Raw genomic sequence first — 22,594 nt, forward strand, 5'->3', positions numbered from 1 at the left:
TATCATAAATGAAGAAATATATTTTAGGATTCTTCTAATTACAATTCTAGTCGACATATTTGTATCTACATTCACATGTGGCTCATGCATTTATATGGGTATTAGATTATATTAATAGATACAAATATGCGTTTATATGACTTAACATAAATGGCTCGTAACTTATAAAGTCAATTTATTCTCCCAGAAGCCTACCAATGGCTATTTCATATGGACTGGAAAGCAACAAAACATATGCCCACATACAAACGTATAAAGCGTATACCTAAGTTTGTATATACGAGTACATACATATGCTCTAGTTCTTCAAAATATTATTTAGTATATAGCATCTACACATGTCTTTTATGTCTGCTCTGCTCTGCCATCTTTGCATATCTTTCTTCAGTTTCCGACTGAGTCCATACATCACTTGGCATTACCAAAACATTTGCTTGTACTATTGCATTATTAAGCCAACATAATTTCTACGTGACTAAGCATTAAAACTGGTAGGCAGTAAGCAACACAATAGGATGGATCGATTTTTAGCAAACAAATTTTTGCATTAGTTTATAAAAAACACGAATTTCTATAAGAAGACGAAAGAATTATTTGTGCTGTAAATGTGCTTTTTACATCCTAAAAGTCCCTTGCAAATTTACTCTCTGCAAGTATTTGATGGTTGTTTATAACTGCGCTATAGGGGGAACTTTTTGAACCAAAAACGGTTTTGTTTTTGTTTTTTGTGTGAGAAGGTGCGGCGAAGAAAGTGCTTCTTTCCACTTTTATTTTTTTAAAATACTTTATTATTTGAATTTGAAAAAACACTCAGGCTAAAGAGCCCATTGTATTTAAAGCTCTGGAAAGGGGGTAGATAGTCAAGGAGGGAGGGAGAAAAGTATCAGAGAAAGAGATAGAAAAGAATAGAGACAGAGATAGAGATAGTTAGTTCTGTGAGAATTTTCCAGATTCTTTGGCAAAACTGTAAATATCCTCCAGTTTTAGAGAACGAATATTACTCATTCTCATGACATCGGAACCCAATACTCGTAGTCGTGTTCTACCAAAGGCAGGGCACTCACAGAGAAAGTGATCAGTGCTATCCGCCTCCTCCAAGCACGACAGGCATACCGGGTCCTCGATGATTCCAATGGTGGTCATATGCTGACCCCATGGGTTGTGTTCTGTAATGATGCCGACCATCAACCGTATGTCTTTCCTTCTAAGTTTTAGTAGAAAGTTTGACAGTTTTCTGTTCGGACTTGTCACAAAACACTTTGCAGTTCTGCTGCGTTCTAGACCGGACCATCGCTCTTTATGTACATATATTGCCTACATAATCGCTGATCCAATTCTTGATTCCTGCGGGACTGATTTCGATTATTGGCTCTGGCCCCCAATTCGTCGGCAATTTCGTTTCCTTGAACACCGAAGTGTCCCGGAACCCATATAAGTACAAGCCTGTTTTGTCTTGCGACAGAATTAAGCTACTTCTTACATTCTTGAACAATCTTTGAGGTTTGCTTCGCGTTCTCCAGGGCCTTCAATGCAGCCTGACTGTCACTGAAGACTCCAATCTGTTTCCCGCTCCATCTTCTCTCGATTATCCATTCGGCTACTTTTATGATGGCTAAAACTTCTATTTGGAAAACAGTTGCCATTCCCCCCATAGCATAGTGATACATACTTATTACTATCGTTTAAGTACCATCCGGCTCCAGACCCTATTTCATTCTTGGACCCATCGGTAAACAATATATCCGTCAAACCTCCCTGCATGCATTCTGCATTGCTCCATTGCTCACGCAATGGAAATCTGACATCAAATTTCCTAACAAATGAAACTGTGGGTATCAGGTCATCTTTAGGTGCCAAAAACAGTGGATACTGCTCCGATAACAACTTAAAGATTTCTCTGTGTCCCGAAGTTCCATATTCGTGCGTAAAACACTTTAACTTTAAACTTTGATTTCTGATAATTTCAATCAGACCATGCAAGCTGCTCTTTCGAATTTAATTGGCGAAAAGCTGAAGATGACTTTGTCAAACTACTTACCAAGTGTTGACACGGGAGAATTAAAAATTTTTACAACGAAATGAGAAAAAGAAATCCATTAATTGGTTTAAAATATTTTATGATCGCTCTTTAGCTCCTGAACGATGCTATGAATACTCATAGGCCGGTCAACTCCAATTACTTCTGGGATTTTATCGACATTATCGAAATTTTCTTTAACATCAAAAATGCCTGAACGGATTCAACGAAAAAAAATTGCACTCAACTTTCCTTTAACTTTTTTTATATTTTTTTGCCACCGTTCTTATCAAAAGCATGTTTTACTTATTTCCAAAAGAAGAAGACGAATCGTAACCCGTTGTTCGATAGCAAACATTTTTTCACTCCACTGTGAACTGCATACACTTTTTTCTTTGACAGTGATGACAAGGAAAATCTGAAAATTGGTAAAATATTAAACTGTAATATCCTCCTGGAATAGGGCTGATAGTATCCGTGGCATTCTTGCTCAGCATATCCTTTAGAATTATTTTTCGCTAAAAGCCGATCCGCCCTAATTCGCATACATTTGTGAATATGTACGTATGTAGGTACCTACATACATAGTTTTAGACTAGCTGACATGTGTGGCATAATAATTCTATACATTTATCAGATACTAAATATTGTGTATGTGTGTGAGTGTTTTTCGAGAAATTGAAAGTGAAATTTACCTATGCATTAAGACAAATATACCTCCGCACGTTTTATTTGTGTAATTTTGCCAATTACTGAATATTCAGCATTTTGAGTTCAACGGATTTGTGGTTGCAACGTGAAATGGCCATAAATAGTATATAACGGTGTATGGTTAATTTGGCAATTTTGTATAATTCAAAACGGCTCAATTATTAATTTATAAAAAATTTTAATTACTGAAAGTTGACAAACCTCGCAATTATATATAAATACTACATACATACTTTTGCTAAAACAACTTAAGACGTCTTCAAACTTTTTTTCTGTAAGGTAATAATTTGCACCAAACCTTGAGGCAAAGCCTATTAAAGTCATATAAGTGGTTTTGCTATAAGTTCACAGATATATTCGTGAATACAATTCACAATTTTCAACTTAATCGTTTTTTGACTACTTAAAAAATTTCAAATTTCACTTAATTTGTATTTAAGGGAAAAATGTTCAAAAAATCCAGAAATTCCGTGGGGATAAATTAAATTAAATTTAAATAATTTGCATATGTCGAGTACATCTTATATATACTTACATATATAAATCGAGGGAGAATAATAATTTCTGATAAACATTTGACTTCTTGAAATTAGTATTAGAGTGAACGGTACACTACCTCAAGGTTTGGTGGTTGACGTCCAGAATATGCTTGAGCTATGGGGAGAACACTTTTCACACTTGCTGAACGATGGCAGCAGTGGATGCAGCAGACACGTTGACGAAGTGACTGCCCTTTCTTTAGCCGGTCGTGGCAAACTGCGCGAGTGGCTAAAGAAAGCAAAGCCTCGCGAGCTGACGGACTGCCGACTGAGCTATTCAAAAATGATGGCGAGGAACTGGTAAGTTACATGCATCAACGCCTACACAAAATATGGTCGGATGAATGCATGCCTCTTGATTGGAATTCAAGTGTAATTGCCCTACCGAGCACATTTTGCGAAAGGCTGAAGAACCACGATCAACCAACTATTCAGATCATATTAGTGTGGCTTTAAATCTGGAAAATCAAAAGGAACTGTGAAAAAGGACTTACGAGAATCAACAAATATCATCTCGTTGATTACTTCTTAATAATTTTCGGAAAAATTTTGCCCAAGGTTTTAAAATATAATAAGTTTTATAATTTCTATTGCAAACGGGACGGGTTTTAATGATGAGGCACCCTTATGTACACACCACGATAAAGGGTTTTTTATTGCCAATTTTTTTTGTTCATTATTTTTTTTTATTTAGTTTCAAACTTTATACAAAAGTTAGAAAAACTACGCTCGAAATTTTGATCACAATTCGAAACTTTTCAACTAGAGTTTTTAGAAAAAATGTTGGCATGAAATTTTATAGCTTATTAAATTTTAGTTGAACATAATATAAAATTGAAATGACTGAAAAATCCCGTTGATATTTTATAACTTTTTTCCTCGAAGGTTTTGCGCATTTTCTCCATATAACAGAAACGACGAATTCTCAAAATTCAAGCTATTTTGCAGCGGCCTTATACTTACTTTTTAACTTATAATTACAAATTGAATGAGTCATAAAACTACATACGCAGAACTTTTCTAAAGAATCCAAATAAAAGATTTAAGATTTCAATGACTTTTTTTTTTTAATTTGGAACTTTGATTTATTTATTATTATTATTACATTTTTGTTATATGCCGAACTTTATTTGTTTAAAAAATAAAAAGTACAAACGAAAAGAGTTTAGCATGAAAAATATGACGAAAATCGTAAACAATTGAATGATTCTACAATATTATGTGAGCACAAGTGTATATTTGTGGGTGTACAAATTCACTTAAGTATGTACATGTGTTTGTATTATTATTATTAAAAATATTATATTAAAATATGCTCGAAAAGTGATCAACTACAAGTTTCGATGTTTTAAAAATGGTAAAGATTTTACATTTAATTGGTACTATCAATGAATTTTATATAATTTTTATACAAACGCACTACAAAAGTAGTTAAATGGTTTTAATAAACTTTATTTACGTTTCCGGATTTTATGGACTTTGCCAGTTAACTCGAAACTGATGGCATTGCGATAATTTGGAATTAGTGCGAAACTATCGAGAAAACATGGAACGAAGAACAATGTGGACTTTCTGGCATACAGCCATGCAAAATTCGCCACCTTGCTTATGTGGAAAACGAAATGCAATACACTATGTAACTTCTGTGTAAAAAGTACCCGAAATTTGTTAATAAATGAAAATGATTAAGTTATTAATAGCTATTTTTTTCATCTCCTTATATGTTGAATATTTCTTGTTAAAGAAACTAACAATAAGTTTACAAATCTTAGAGTGATAAGTTTCCTTGAAACTAATTAATTGTTCAAAGGAAATATATGTATATGTACATATATGATTAAATCGGTTGTGAATATGATGGAAGTAAATGAATGGAGGGAGCCAGAAAGGGGGCATTCCAGTCTTTGATTTTTCATAGCTGGGATTGTGAAAGTTTTGTTTTATCGGGTGTGATAGATGTGGATGGAGGGAGCTGAATAGGACTAAATCGTCCAGCCAAACTTAGTCCAAACTTTTTATATGCCAAAACAAACTAAATGTGTCATGTGGTTTAAACTATAAGCTTACGTTAAGGACATTTGTGCCAACACAACAGAAGAAAAAAAATCGAATTTGAAGAGTCTCCTTACTTTTTAAACACACCTCGTGTATAAGAAAGTGCTGTGAGAAATTTTTTCGGAAAACTTTTTTTGTTACTAAATTGGCAGTAGAGAGTCAATATTAAATCATTTTATTTACAATCTTAAGTTACTCTAAAAATAATAAAATGTCCTATTTTACTCAAGTTTCTTTTTATTATAAAATGTATACTTGCTGAGGGCTCTGATTTATTTTGTACACCTGCTTCATAGGCACGAATTTGTTTCAAAATGACAATGAACAAAGTTGCCTACAGAAACAAAAGACTGGCAATTAAAAAAAATAACACGGTGGAACTAAAGCTCTCAAAATAACTAGAAAGCCTAACTCTAGCTATTGCTCATATTCTAACGGGCAGATTGCGCTCAAAGGTGACTCGTAATCAACTGATTTGTTATTGTTTTGACGCCAACGCAATGAACTTTCCGTACTTTACTGCCTTTTTTGGCAACGTAACACATCAACTGAAACTTTCTGATACTTGAAAATTTTGTGTAAACATTCACGCCACAAACCAAGTAGTGCACTTAAAAATCTCGCTGCAGCTACCGCCAATAAATAAGAATATGACTGAACACCAACAAAAAACAGCTGAAACCATACAGAATGGCTCTGGAATTGTATCACGCTTGCCATCTCGGAAATGGCACGGAATGAGTTCCATTCAAATAAAAAATTCCGGGTAGCTTTTCAAAAGAAGTTACGTAGAAGGGCATCCTGAACTGAACTACTTGATTTCCCTTCAGGGCACTCGCAAGCAAAAATACTTGGCTTGTTATGTCAAAGTCTGTGTTTTAACGACTTAATTACGCTGCGCATTGCAGATCTACTTTCGTTTTATAGCCATTCGCCTTTGTGAGTTTTATTTACTCATTTTTTATGGCGAGGAAAAAAGTTATATTCAAGTTTTTTTTTTTACTTTCTTGTTATTGTATTTTAAGAAAACTGCTGTTACTTTAATGCATTTGTCTCCATTTTTACAAATTTCGGCGATTTCATCTCATCTGTCGTCAAAGCAACCATCACTAAGATTTCCCATTAGCGGCGCACGTCTGCGCATCTGTCCACTGATGTGCTAAGTTGTTTGCTGTTACCTTCCTTCTCTTTGCTGCGTTACGAGTACCTTAATTTTGCGTACACTCCTACATACATATATTTGCAAATCTTTATTTGTGTGCGTTTGTTTGTTTTGAAAAATGTGAGTCTTTATTATTTCTGTGACTTTATGTCCGAATCGTGTTCGCTGTCGCATTTAAATGTGGGTAAATGTTACTGCCACAGCAATTTCGTCGGCGGCAGCAACTTTCGATTAATGTAATAATCTACAACATTAAGCGTTAACGCCGTGTGGCGGCAGCGGTTATGGTATGCAGTGTTGCAGTGATGCTGAATGTTAAGGTTATGACGCTTTTCGATTGCTTTAAGTTTTTACGAGTTTTTAAAGAACTTTCTTCTTAAGTGCGATTTGTTTAATCTTCGTTGTGGCAGTTTTAGCTTCATTTTACTTTTCCTGGTTGTTGTAGTTTTATGGCTTTAATAATTTTGTATGGTTTCTTTTTATTGTAGTAGAATTAGCGAGATCGTAAGTTTATGCAAATAAATTTTCATGGAAGTGCAAAATTAAATGGAAACTTGAAAAAAAAATTAATATGCTACAATGGAAAAGAATAGTTTTTTAATTTAACGCTATTTTAGCAGAATCTAAAATTATTATGAATAATGACCTCGAACTTGATTTAATATTTTTGATAAAAAGTAATGATTGGGAACCCATTTTTATAATACTCAGAAATAATACTCAGCTTCGCATTTTCGCTCCGGAAAACTTATTGCGATGCGATTTTTCCCCACTCTTAGAGTAATACTCCGCGTTATTATTTTTTTCATTTACAACATAAAACTTAAATTTTATATAACCTATACTATAACTTATGTAATGAATTTATATTTTCTGGGAGCATACCAGGTATCATTGGATACCTGACTCCAAAATGTATTTATATTTAGATTCATCTAATTGGTAACGTAATATTTCGGCCAGTACTGAGTATTATTTTTTTGCAAAAACATAGTTCAATCACACCAGTTATCATATAATTTTCATCAAAATTTCAACATTGTAATCAAAACTATAAAAAAAATGAGTTCACTGTTTTACAGTCCATTACATTTTAGTGCCGTAGAATACATTAATTGGTAGCTTAAAATTCTCCTTTATTTTTTATAATATTTTCCCTGACGGTGTTTCCCATTTTCTTCAAGCCTGAAATGCTCTCAATTTGATCACTGTTTTCTATATACATAGAATTGTTTTTTTGTTATCAAAAACAAATATGTAGTATTTAAGTTTTTAGTAACCAAAGTAGTAGTTAATTTATTCCGAATTTTTCGTTCCGCTTGATTTTAGACAGTTTTTTAACTCTTATCTTGTTTTTGAGTTATTAGCAGCCTGCTCATCCTTCCTAGATTGCCTTTCACAATAGGCCAGTATTTCCTTATTGTCCTGAAACCTGGACCGTTTGGCGGGTTCTCCTCTTCTGCTACATAACTGTTTTTTTCTTAACTTGTCAAAATAAAATTCGCGGTATGCGCAGTAGCCAAATCAGGTCAAAATATTGTTGAAGTATTATGACAGTTAACATTCTGCGGCTCACACGATCCTCTCCAACATCAGGTTAAAGAAATCGCACGACAGCGAGTCACCCTGTCTGAAACCTCGTTTGGTATCAAACGGCTCGGAGAAGTCCTTCCCAATTCTGACGGCGCTGCTGCTGTTGAGCAACGTCATTTTGCATAGCCGTATTAGTTTTGCGGGGATACCAAATTCAGACATCGCGGCATACAAGTAACTCCTTTCCGTACTGTCTGCAACTTTGAAATCGATGAAAATATGGTGCGTGTCGATTCTCCTTTCATGGGTCTTTTCCAAGATTTGGCTTATTGTGAATATTTGGTCGTTGGTAGACTTTCCAGGTATAAAGCCACACTGATAAGGTACAATCAGTTGGTTGACACAATACGCTCGGTAGTACCTTATTGGCACAGATTGCAGGATCATCCTTCTTATGGATTGGGCAGAGCACACTTAAATTCCAATCGGCAGGCATGCTTTCATCCGACCATATTTTGCATAGAAGTTGATGCATGCACCTTACCAGCTCCTCGCCGCCATGTTTATAGCTCAGCCGGCAGTCCGTCGGCGCTCGCTGCTTTGTTGTTCTTTAGACGCGTTAACACTATTCTCACTTCGTCATGGTCGGGTAGCGGAACGACAAGTCCGTCGTCAACGATTGGGACATAGGGGTCTTCACATTCTCCCTGACATGCGCAGCTGTCACTATTTAACAGATTCGATAAGTGTTCCCTTAATAATTTAAGTATGCGCTGGATTTCAGTCACCAGATCGCCGTCTTTATTCTTACAGGAAAACGCCCGGGTCTTAAAACCTTCTGTCGAACCGTCGAACTTTCTGGTAGAATTTTCGGGCGTTACTCCTGTTGGCCAGTGTCTCAACCTCCTCGCGCTCACGTAATTCGGCCTCTCGTTTCTTCCTTCGGATAATACGTCTCTCTTCCTTTTTTAGCCCTCTGTAGTGATCCCACATGGCTCGCGTTGCGGCCGATCGCAGCGTGCCTCTGTAGGTAGCATCTTTTCTTTCTACGGCAGCATGACATTCCTGGTCGTACCAACCAGATTACCAAGTTTCAGACTCGCCGGAATCCGATTTTTTCTTCGGCGGCGGTAGTTTGGCTCATGTTAGCTCACTCCCGAACGGGAGTTCAGAAGCTACCCAGAGGATAGTTGGGCTGATCTCCGGAGTTGTGAGCTGCTTGAACCATATGAAGAAAAATCGTCCGGGCCACTCCCAAGTGAATGACGATCAGTAACTTTCCCTACTTGCGTGGACTTCTACATATGGAACCACCCTCCTCCTTTACTTTAGTTACCATCTTCAAAACTGGGACCTCGAGCGCACTTTTTTCTCCGGCTTATGGACATTTCTTTAAGAAAACAGGTATCCACAAACCTGATAATATTTATTAATGAAGCATTTGAAAAAGAATGCAGAGAATAAAGGTCTAAATTGAAAAGAAACGCCACGTGGTTTCTTAACCAAGATAATGTATTAGTTTCCACAACTATTTTGCTGGCGACTAGTTCAAAAAAACAACAGCGTATTCATCGCACATGGCAGCGAGTAACTTTTTTCTATTCCAGCAACCCAAGTTACTACTTTCCGGAAAGAGTTTTGAGACAAATGTAACGGCGAAGAAAGCTACGCCGAAGTAGCAGGTGCCGACAATATATCGGCATATGAATATATCGGCATATCAAAATATGGGCAACACCGTCCACCTCCAATTTTTCGGGAGAGTCAACTTCAGCGCCATTTTAAATTTTCTTTTTTTTTCATTTCAAAAGAAGTTAAAGAAATAGCCCAATTTGACCCAGATACACTAAAATCGGTTCATTTTTGACTAAGTTATGAGCATTTAAAAAAAAAATTCTTATATAATGAAAAAAAATCGATTTTGAGCCGAAAAACAAAATTGCCGATAACTCTTGAAAAAAAATTTTTTCGGGCGAGCAAAAAATACGTGTCTCATAATTTTGACCAGAGAGCAACATATTTGAGTTACATCGAAATCGGAGAACATGACCCGAATAGCCCGGTTGAATTGAAATGGAAAGCATCCGTTATTGGCTGCACCCATGCTACCATATTTACTCCGCCATTTTCAGCAGGATTTGCCTGAATCGATTGATGACTTTTTCACCTATTACACATATTTGGAATAATCGATTTACATAAAACACTTATAAAACAAATTTTCCAAACATTTTTTAAAAGAGTTTTTCAGTAATCATATTCCTTGCATTCTTAAAAGTAATTATGCTACAATTACTAGCCACTCCCATTTTTTATAGACATATGTGTACTGTCTGTCTGTCAAAAATACGTGCGAGGCCCTTAAAGGAATTTTGATAAAAGGAAAACAAACGCTTTCAAAACTTAATTCAGCATCAAAATGTGTGGAATGAAAATGATTCTAACTAAAAATTGCTACCTACATGATCCACCTAAAATTGTTAGTATACGAGTTAAGAAACGATAATCGTTTAAATCGTTTTCTGATCTTATTTTCAATCTAATATGGCAATGTTTCACTAGAGCGAATTATGTTTTTATGTATGTAGCTCTTATTTTTAAGACGAGATCCATCGGATCGTTAGTACTAAATACATATGTAATGTTCTTTCAACGAAGGCTATAAATACCAAAACCTTTTCACAATTTTACAGAAGGGAAACTCGTACCTAAATTTCTCTGTGTGGCATGCTGACATTATATATATATATAATTGGCGCGTACATCCTTTTTGGATGTTTGGCCGAGCTCCTCCTCCTATTTGTGGGACATTTACAAACATTAAAATACCGTATATCTACAGATATTTTGAAATGTGTAAGTAAATATAATATATACAAATAAATATTAAGAGACAATTATAGTAGAAGATATGAGCCAGTAAGCAACAACTCAAGCAATCAAACTGCAATAATAATAAATTCAATACACACACATACAAACGTGTTCACATACAATAGAGCAAAAAGTGAATAACAGGATAAACGCACACATAATAATAATGGTCAAGAACCTTTTAACCAATAAATCAAAAACAAATTTGTATCACTGATTTAATGGCAATCAAAGCAACGTATCAACAAACACTTTGAAACGAATCGACGCGCAACGAATCGCAAGGAGAAAAAATAAGGATGGAAGCAGCCACCGAAATGGGAATGAAGTTCCATTGAACGCAGTCAGGGCAAACAAAGAGAAGAATGGCAATGCACAATTTCGCGTGGCACCAAAGTAAGATACCGCAAAAGAAGATGAAGAAACAGAAAAAAAAGAATCCAAAGAATCTTGGAAAAAATTCAATGAAAATAAATAACAAATTATAGTGATTACAATCAATCGATATCGTTAGCTTTTTTCTTGTTTTAGTTTTTTGTTTGATTGCTACTTAGTTGTTTAAGGCAAACATTCAGTAATATTTTGAAATGAAAACGTACAGAAAACACTAGAAAATCTATAACTAAGTAAATAATGAGTATACAAGCCAAGCAGCCAAATTGAAAGCCAAAACAACAGTAGCAACAATAAATAATCAACAACATCAATCTGCCACAACACAATTCCAACAAAAGCATGCAAGAACTAACAGGCAAGCGAAAAAAGTGCAAAAAATAATAATAATAATAATGGGCAAAGGCAAACGCGTTTTCAATTCTTCGCTGGCGACAATAAAATTGATGTCGAAGCAAGCTAAATTGTTTGTACTCAAAGTAGTAATTCACTATGATAACTTAGCAAACAAAAAAGAGGAAGACTTTTAACTGCTCTATGCGCTTCTACTTTATCATTGTCAATCGTGACACCTTCAATTGGTCGCAGCCAGCGCGTTGTTGCCAAGTAAAGAGGCGGGCGGCCAATATAAGCAATAGCCAGTCAACCCAATTACAAATCGTCTTCGCCACTACTATAAATGCATTTATATAAGAATGTATGTTGACTGATTAAATGACTTGAGGAGCGATCTGCGTGCATAACTTGCATTGCAATGCCGCGTTGCTGCCAACATCATTTATTTTTTAAGCTTAAATACACGCTAGAGCGACGACATTAGCGGATGTTGTGTAATTGCGCTCGTACTCGTACTTAGTTGCATTAATGTTGATAGCCAATCATTTGTCTATTTAGTTGTATATATATGTACATACATAAAGACAGAACTAAGTCGGTCTTATTATATTATTATTATTATATATATATATATTAGGGCGGGTCGATTTAAAAATCGCTCATTGCTCTGTGAAAATCGTATTCTAGGGATCAAAATAAGAAACTTTGCCGAAGGAACCATACCTCTAAAACGAATTCTGATGTCCCCCAATTTGGGTCGAACGAAAAATCCCACTTTGACCCATTTAGAGTGCTCCAATCGAGTCCAAATGCATGACCGACCCCCACTAACTTTGGACGGCCGATCCATACATGCCAGTGGCACACCCCCTGGAACTCCCCTGGGGGGTTCCCCATACAATCATTTCAAAATATCACCATTTTTGGCCTTTACATGAGAAAAGAAACTAAAAAGTTCGACCCAAATTGGGGGACATCAGAATTCGTTTTAGAGGTATGGTTCCTTCGGCAAAGTTTCTTATTTTAATCCCTAGAATATGATTTTCACAGAGCAATGAGCGATTTTTTTGCCTCCACACAAATCGACCCGGCCTAATATATATGTATATATTTTTTAGCTTTATTTGATCGGCCGACGGCACAGACCTACTTAGTTTTATCTTTATAGAGGTTTTCATTAAGAGTGCTCACATTTTGAAATTGTTATTTTGTTAAGAGGAATATACAAATGTAAAAGTTAACATACAGGGGAGGACAAGCCTCTATAGCTATCGATGGAATTAAATTAATTGATAAAAAGTAGTAATGATAAAATAATTTGTAATATCAAGTGCGATGAAAGGGTGAACACAGTTTTCAAAACCACTAAACTGTGTCAAAAAGATACACTGCCGAATATATTTAATTAATTATTTGAACCCTTCCCTCAACAACTTGCGATAATGAGAAGTGCGATGTCACAAAAGCGACTGAGTGGAACAGCACATCTATCATGAACTACTGTGGGCAAAAAGTAAGGTGAATTTATTTGTCAAAGTTCGCGGGATTAAAATTTCGCTCTAGTTATTTTTTTCATGAGTTGGCAGCACTGTTAGTAACATCTGGGCCAACTTTCATGTGAATGTCATTATCAGTAATATATTTACGCTTGTGTTTACCAAACGACCATGAGTGCATTTTTCGATTTTTACAATGTCTGATTTGATTGAGCAGAGAAGTGCCATCAAATTTTGTTTGCGGAATGAAATTTCGGCTGCGGAAACGTTTAGCATGTTGCAGAAGGCAACAAAAGGTGGTTCGACCATGTCGCAGAAAAATGTTTATAAGTGGTACAAAGACTTCAAAGAGGGTCGAGAACGTGTTGATGACTTGGAGCGCTCCGGACGACCATCGACGTCAACAGATGACCAACACGTCAATAAAGAGAAGGAGTTAGTGCTCAAAAATCGTCGGTTGACTGTTAAAGACCTTACTGATATGATCGGAATATCAGATGGATCTGTGAAAACCATTTTGAAAGACCATTTGGGCCTACGAAAAGTCAAATCTCGTTTGGTACCGAAAACTCTCAATTTCTTGGAAAAAAGTCGTCGCGTTGATGTGTGTGAAACAATGCTTTCAGACTATCAGGACAAGCTCAAATGCATCATTACGGGAGATGAGACTTGAATTTATGCTTACGACCCTGAAACTACCGACCAATCAAGCGAATATCGTGCTAAAGGCGAGGCCAGACCGAAAAGAGCACGTCAAAGTCGTTCAAAAATAAAGGTCATGATGACGGTTTTTTTCGATTTTCGTGGTGTGGCGCACTATGAATTCCTTCCAGCTGGCCAAACTGTTAATAAGGAATATTATTTGAGCGTTATGCGTCGTTATGCGTCGTTTACGAGAAGCAATTCGTCTAAAAAGACCAGAATTATGGGCCAACAACTCTTGGTTTTTGCATCACGATAATGCACCGTCTCACACTGCACTCGTTCTTCATGACCATTTCGCCAAAAATTCCACGCATATCGTTCCGCTACCACCGTATTCGCCTGATTTGGCTCCGTGAGACTTCTGGCTATTCCCAAAATTCAAGAGACCACTCCGGGGAACACGTTTCGAGTCGATTGAGGAGATAAAAGCTGAATCGAAGAAGGTGCTGATGGTTATACCGGAAATGGACTATTTGGCATGTTTCGGGGATTGGAAAAATCGTTGGCATAAGTGTGTTTCATCGAGAGGGGATTATTTTGAAGAGGATGAAATTGATTTACAAGAATAAATAAAGATTTTTCATTTTACAACCAAATTCACCTTACTTTTTGCCCACAGAGATTTTTAAATTATCTATAGCGACTTAACTCCCACGGCGGAAAGAATTTTATAAAAATTTTACGAAAACGAGCGACGAATTCACATTGTAGTTATTTTATTTGCAAGTAACTAAATGTATTTGTTTGCTCCACTAAGATTAGGATTCAATTTTTTTTATAAAGATTTTTTTTTCTTTTATTATTAAGTTTTTTTCTTATTTCCTTTTATGTACACATACTATAGGTAGAGTTGTGTATGTATGAATATTGCTCGTTGTGTGCAATATATTTATGCATGTACATATACGCGAGAATTTTATACATAACATTAACAAACAAAACAAAAAAAGTTTTTGCCATTCCAGTAAAGTGCCGAAATTTCATTTTACTCTTAAATAACCTCTTTGTAATGCATTTTAATTAATTTACCAGAAATTCTATAAAAAGAAAGCGGAAAATTGGAAAAATTTGTAAACTAATTAATGCTTTTCAGATATATTTCTTTGATACTTAAAAAAATGTTAATACTTTTATTTAACTAAAACATAATTTTAATTACTATTTCTATAATCAAGAGTTTTACTTGCTTTCTAAACACATAAGCTGTTTGAAAAATATATTTGAGAAAAATATATATGAAAAAAACGCATATCCTTTGGGAGAGAAAATTTCCTAAAGATCGAGACACCAATTTATTTCAACCCATAGTCCATTTTTTTTTTTAATTTGGCTACGTGAAAATAAATACATTGATAATAATTTGACAAATAATAAAATTCTATAGCGGTACTTGTAAGAATTTGAGGTAATAAACTTCAAGTGGGGTTCATTCGTCCAAGAGCTGCAAATTAAGATGTAAGCCGACGAGTTGCACGAACCCAATGAATAATTAAAACTAATGACTTCCAATTTATTTTAAGTTGTATCCTCTTCTAGTAGTTCAAATCATTCAGACGCAAATAGTTAAAATTGTTTTCCCAATTAGATGATTAGGTAATTCATCGTTCAGAGTTGCATGCTCAGTTAACAAAAGTGGCGGTGTAATGGCAAAACAATGCGAAAAAAAGATTGGCAAAAACACTTTTCTTTTTTAATTTTGTTTTTAACATGTAAATATAAATACATACATAAGTACAATATAAATAATTTTTAGTTAGTGCGTCTGTGAGTTTACACGAGTACTGTAAGTAATGGTGATGAATTTTGTTTTTGCTTGTATTGGCTTTGTTGTCAGCAAGGCACCACTTTTAATTACAAACACCATTATTGTTGTTGTTTTTTATTCTTTCTTTTTATTCTAGCATGCAACGCTTGAATGCGCACACTAATATTCTTATTTAATTTGTATGTCAATGTACTCGAACCACCCCGCACCGCCCCTTTCCTGCGCTGATTTACAACCCAACTATTAGTATGACCTTTAGCTGCAAAAAGCTCCTACTGCATTGGGAAAAAAATACAAAAAATTAAGAAGACCACTCAACATAATATTACAGCTATAAGAATATTATGAACACTAACAACAACACTTAATACAATGTAATTAAGATAAAATATTATATAGGCAGAGTAATGCTACGCAACTCATAAATATCAAATGCCAATGAAAATATATGGTAATGCACACACAAACACAAACACATATAAAATGAATACATTAACACACAAAATATCTACTTCTATATTATTTCCCTATAAATAAATGTAATTATATTATTATTCGCCTATTTGCAAAGACACGTATTACAATACACACACATACTTACATAGTTTTAAATAGTTATATATCTAAGTGGATTTGCTGAGCCTCCGAGTTGGCTGTTGCATGGGAATTGTAATTCATCTTATGAATGATTAATGATTGTGGTTATTGCAATGTTAAACGAAAATACACACCCAAGCATAAGTACACTGTGCTATAACACACATAAACGAATGAAAATTAGGTCAATAAGCAGATACTTTGTGGCAACTTCATTTTGTGTATTGCTTCAAGTTGTGGGCGGAAGTGCGGTGCTTTCGTTCATTTCTTCATTCATTCATCCATTCACTCATTCATTCAGTGAACCAGTCAGCCAGCAAGCTAGTCAGTTATTTATAAACTGCAAGTATACCCAGCAATTGAAACTTGTATTGATTTAGTGTTTTTGAACATTACAAACATTTGAAACATACACATGCATATACATAGAAATTCGGAAATGTTGAAAATATTCGAAGTATACATATACATACACACGTATGTGCAGACACATGTGACTGATTAGGGTCATTAACATTCGGATAGTGGCCGCAACTAATCTTAATCGGCAAACAGGATACCAGCTTAAGAGGCACATGCATCAACAGGTACTAGGTTGTTCAATAAGTTTTGATATAAGTAAGAGCGGGCGTTGCTACTGGCGTTTCCTTGTTATGTTCTTGCACTTTTCATATGAAAGTATGGGAAGTTTCATTGCAATCTGCCAATTTATTTTTTGTTTACAAACCATTTAGTATCGACAAGTCACAGTATTTTCTGCGATCGAAAAAAATAAGTATAGGTGCAGTGATTGAATTTTTTTTTTTTTGGAAGGTTTAAAAGCAAAGGAAATTTAGGAACGAATGTTGAAAGTGTAAAAGGATTTTTCACCCCCAATTGTACAGCAGAAACATGGCAACAACGCCAGAAATCGTAGAAAAAATACAGAGTATCGTACGGGAAAACTGTCGAGTGACTGAAAGAGTTTTAGTAACAGCCTTAGGCATCTTATTAGGCAGTATAAGCAATATTTTGACTGAAGTATTGGGTTTCAGAAAGCTGTGTGAACAATATGTGCCACATTCACTAACAATGGCACAAAAACACATTCGATTGCGACATCCTCAGCAACATTTAAAGTATTTTTGAAATGATAATGTAGATTGTGTACATCGATTCATCACTATGGATGTGACTTGGGTCTATCACCATGACCTTAAATCAAAAGACGAGGCTAAAGAATGCTGTAAACCTGGTTCTTCGGCTCCGAAACAAGTTCGTGTCCAGAAATCGGCCAAGAAAGTGCTAGCAACAGTTTTTTGGGATGCGAAAGGAATTTTGTGTGAGAATTGCCTGCAAACTAGTAAAACAATAAATTCTGAATATTATTTTAACTTTGTAGACCAGCTGAAGGAAAAAGTTCGTGTAAAAAGTCCCACTTGGCAAAAAAAAATCCTTTTCATCAGGAGAGTGTACCGTGTCACAAGAGCATTTTGACAATAGCTAAAATCAATGAATTGTCGTAGCATCCACCGTCATCACCAGATTTGGCCAAATGATGAGGTCATAACAGCTGTGGATGCGCGTTTTGCAACCCTTCAGGGATGGAAGGCAGGTGTATTGATGTTCTAGGAGACTATATTGAATAATAAAGGTTATTTCAACCCATACAATTGTGTTTTTCTTATTAAACTGCAAAATTTGTTGAACAACCTACCATATGCCAAATAAAAGGAAATAGACTGCCAAGCTATAGCTCGGCGGATTAATATTGGGTTTTATTGTCAACTCAGAGATTTCAATTTTATATTTTTCAAAATATGCTGGGAATTCGTTTGAAATTCTTAGTAGCATCAAAATAGAGCTGTTTATTCCCATTACTATTAATAATCAATAATTTTTTGCCATTTTTAATTTTAATGATTATTTTAATTTTCTAACACAACCCAGAAATTAATAATTAAAAATAATCGAAAAGTAAGCCTTGGGCATTTCTATTGTTAACAGGCTCCTTCTAACTTTCAAAAGCTAAAGCTTGACATATTTTACCATAAACGTCCTTAGAACTTCTTGGTGGACCATTTTGAACATTTTTATGTTATTATTTTTCACAATTTACGATGTGGAGAAGCAAGACAAATACGCATCAGTAAACTAAAATTATTATACCGCGAGTACGCGCCATCCTACACCATCCACCACCGTAAAAAACGGGTACAGTGATTTTGTATTTTATTGTAATTCCCTGTTTATACACCGTGGAAACTTATGAGTTCGTATTAAAGAACTGAAAAGAAGTTCAATACTCGTGTAAGTACTTACACTGTAGTACAGGAATTATATGAGGTCTTACACATCACTTACTTACATAACACACTCCTCGACAAAATGGCAGCACATCAAAATTTTGACCCATTTTGACGACGTTCCCTTTTTTAATGTTCATTATTTTCGTATGAAATTAAATCTTATTGTAGCTCCAACTTTCAAAATTTATACTATACTAGAAAAATTCTACAAGCTTTTCATTCCGATTCCATTAGAATTCTTTAAAATATTTTTTACATATTTAATAAATTTTAGTATACTACTATAAAGTGCAAATTTGAAGCTGCTGTTTGTTTCTTATATTTTCTCCATATGACGAATGACTGATATTTCTTCTCTTTTTTAATAGATGTTCAATTTGAGTTTAAAAGGAAAACTGAAGCCTAGAAGGCCCTGCTGATAAAATCTAATTCGCAACAACTTGTGTTTCTCCCTATTTGGTTTTAAATAAATTGATGCTCCATTAAAATTTTAAATTTTACTTAGTTGAGTAATACATTTGTAGTTTCATGCCCTTCTAAATTTTATTTAATTGTCTTTTAAGTTGACTTTTATTAAGGCTTAAATTAAAGTTTGGTTGTTACTAAATATTTTACAGCTAAAAGCTTGATTTAGTGCATTATAGCCAACCCTGATGGCTGACTACAATTCGAGATGTGCCGAGTTCGATACCCATTGGAGGCATGAAACACCAAATGACAGACAATGGCAAGCCTGAGATGGCCTCCGTCATAAAAAGGTGTCTCATTACAACCATATGCCATATTTAAGTATATTCGGAATGTATGTATGTTCTTTTCGACGAAGCCATATCTTGCCAGCTAAAATATATTGAGTTTTGTTCATTTTATTTCCGTTTCAGAAGGATACTTGTGTTGGGAAATCTTTGTATAAAAGTTTATATTTGCTTTAAAAGGCGTTACCGCATTAATTTTTTCATAATTTTCTGAACTTTTTAAACAACTTTATGCATATTTAGACGTCTTTCAAATATGTAGTAACAGCCAAGCTTAAATTAAAGTCAACTTAAAAATCAATTAAATAAAATTTAGAAGGGCATGAAACTACAAATTTATTACTCAACTAAGCCAAATTGAAGATTTTAATGGAGAATCAATTTATTTAAAACCAAATGGAGAGAAGTACAGGTTTGTGTGAAGTAAATTAAATTAACAGGGTCTTCCAGGCTTCAGTTTTAAATTCAAATCAAAAACAAATTTTAATGGGAATTTTTTACCTATTTATTGTCCAGACGTATGTCGAGAGGATCTGGAATTTCTGTATAATGAGTGATATTTCCTGTCCATTTTGAAGGAATTTCCAATCAAATTTGGATGCAATTGAGGATCTATCTCGAAAATGTCTGTTGTTATATTACTTTAAAAGCTTCAAGATTTTCTGGCTTATATACTTCTTAAAGATTAAGATGGTTCCACAAAATACAGTGCAAAGGGTCGCTTGTCTAGCACTTCAAATTTGGACTAAAGAATTTTTGGCTTTGGCAGCTAATGGTTAAGCATTTATAAAATTAGTTGATTCTCTCTTTTGCATTAGATAAAAAAAAGGCTTGAGAATTAGCGTTTTAACGGAAAATCACCTATTCACTTGAAACTCATTTTCAATTTGGCATCTACTATACATATACTAGCAAACAGATTTGTCACATTTCTGGTCGGAAAATCCATTGGCTGTACAGAAAAGTATTGTATTTCAACATAAGAACTGGAAAAAATCGATTTTGTAAACTACCATCTAGTACCTTTAAGGTTTTATTTTAATTTTTTAATTTATATACTTTGAAAGACTATTTATTTGCTTGAAATTGAATATCACACTTTTACTCACACATTTTAAAAGTGATTTAAAAAATGGGTAGTTGCCAGATACATAAAAGACAGTTTTCTTTGTAGGTGCAACAAACTGTGAACCTGGATTGGTCTATATCACTTTCATCTGTTTAGAATATTAAAAAAGTCACGATGCCAATAAAAGGGTTTGAGAACGGGACTGATAGTGAAGCGAACATTTTCAAGAGCTTTCTTGTTCCTATAAGATTGGTTGTCGAAAAAGATAAAAAACATTAAAGAATTCTGTAAATTTTTTTGAGTGTGATTTCGTCGAGGGATACGGCTTAGTTTCATATGTAAAATATAGAATTCATAAGTAAAAATATAACGATGCAAGAAAATAAATTAGTAGAGGGCCAGGCAAAAGTTTTGCAAACTCTAAGCACGCCGCTTCTGGAGGATTACTAAAAGTGGACCACGAATTGCTACCTCCAAAGGTTGGTGCGATGTGCAATGTGGCTACAAATACAATACATACAAATACCTACAATAAGGTGTTACTTAACTCAAATGAAAACTGAAGCACTGAATTTCGACCTAACTGTACTTCATGCTAGTATTTGATTTCGTGAATCCTTGCGGTAGCACTCAAATCACAATTAAAAGAAATTTAAAAGAAGTGAAAAGACGGATTTAAAAATATTTAAAAGTGCAAATGGACATTTTAATGGATATCATAAAAGCCGGATTCGGCAATGCTGACAACACACCCAGATGGTTTTTCCGAATCCGTATCACACGACTGAATGTAAATTTAAGAAAAATATTCTAATTTCTTATTTAATTTTATATTTCCTTCTAGGTGCAGATCGACGGCTCAAACGTATGTTGATTTATAGAGCGGGCGTCCAATGACTAAAGCACCACATAAAATTGTAATACATACGGAGCAATGATAACAAGTCTATATTATTAATAGATGAGTTGTCCGAGGGAGCCGCAGAGGCAACGAATACAAATCCACTTTTTCGAGAAAATATTCAAGTAAGCCGCAACTGAGATACTTTAGATAGATTGTTGTTAAGCTCAAACCATTTCTGAGCTCCAATATAAAAACAATTTTTTTTTTCAAAGAACCTGCCAAGTATATACAAAGATGTTCCCTGCAGTGGTCATGAAGAAGAAGACTCAGATTATAATGCTCAAACTGATTACGGAAGTTAGTTAAAAGTAAGGAAAATTTTAAACGCAAATGTGTTTTTATTAAATGATTGGTTATCTTTAATGGTATAATTTAGTTTTTGTTTAATTGAAATCTCTATATAATTTCGATTTTCTCAAATTCGTCGTCATGGAGATACTCCTATCGAGTGATTGGTGTGACATTGGGCGGAGTGGAATAATTACACAATTTTTTTTTTCTAAAATAAGTAAGTAGCCTCCGCCGTTATCAATGCCGACCCAATATTTTCCTTCCCTTAATTGCAGAGAATGATATAGTCGAAATTTGGCTTGAATGAGAAGGCGATACGTGCCCAACAGCCAATCTAAAAATGGAATATAATTGCGGATGGTTTGAATTTTTCCCGCATTTAAGCAATATTGCTCAAAAGAGAGGAATTAAAAGATAAAAAGAGATATTGTTCAAAGGGTAAAAGGATAAAAAGAAGTAGATGGAAATTCCCCAGAAGGGAGCAGACTTTCCATTTAGGAATCTTGACAGTTTGTCGAGGGAAAGGAATGTAGAGATGTAGAATGGATGAGTCTCAATACATCAGACCAAAAAGTATACCATCTTATTTTGGTGACAGTCTGAAAACATCCGAGAAATAGATGAATGAAATTGATGCATTTTCGATGATATCAATAGGTACCGTATGTCATACCCTTTAGACGTCCATCGTTTGCGCACTGTCTTCGAAAACCGAATAATAAGTCGAAATATGGATGTCAATTGGACGCACAGAAGCAACAACTTAACTCCGATAGACTATTTTTGGTCGATCATAGGAATGTTACGCCAAACATCAAGAGATTAGTCTGGAGCTCAAATATGAAATCGAAGTTGCCGTTTGTGAGATATGCGTCGAAACTGTTAAAAACCTGCTGAAAAATTGAGATCCCGGAATGGGCTTATGTAAAACCCGCTTTGGAAGTAATTTGAATGAATCTGTGTCCCATATTAATGGCAGCGATAACTCTTTCCATTAAAAAATATCAATAGTAGAAAAATAATAAATATTGAAACGGGCCGCTACCGTAACCGAATGGGTTTGAGCGTGATTACCATGCGGTAGAACCCGGTTGTAAAACCGCA

Source organism: Anastrepha obliqua, chromosome 4 (assembly GCF_027943255.1).
Source record: "Anastrepha obliqua isolate idAnaObli1 chromosome 4, idAnaObli1_1.0, whole genome shotgun sequence".
In the NCBI taxonomy this organism is placed as follows: domain Eukaryota; kingdom Metazoa; phylum Arthropoda; class Insecta; order Diptera; family Tephritidae; genus Anastrepha; species Anastrepha obliqua.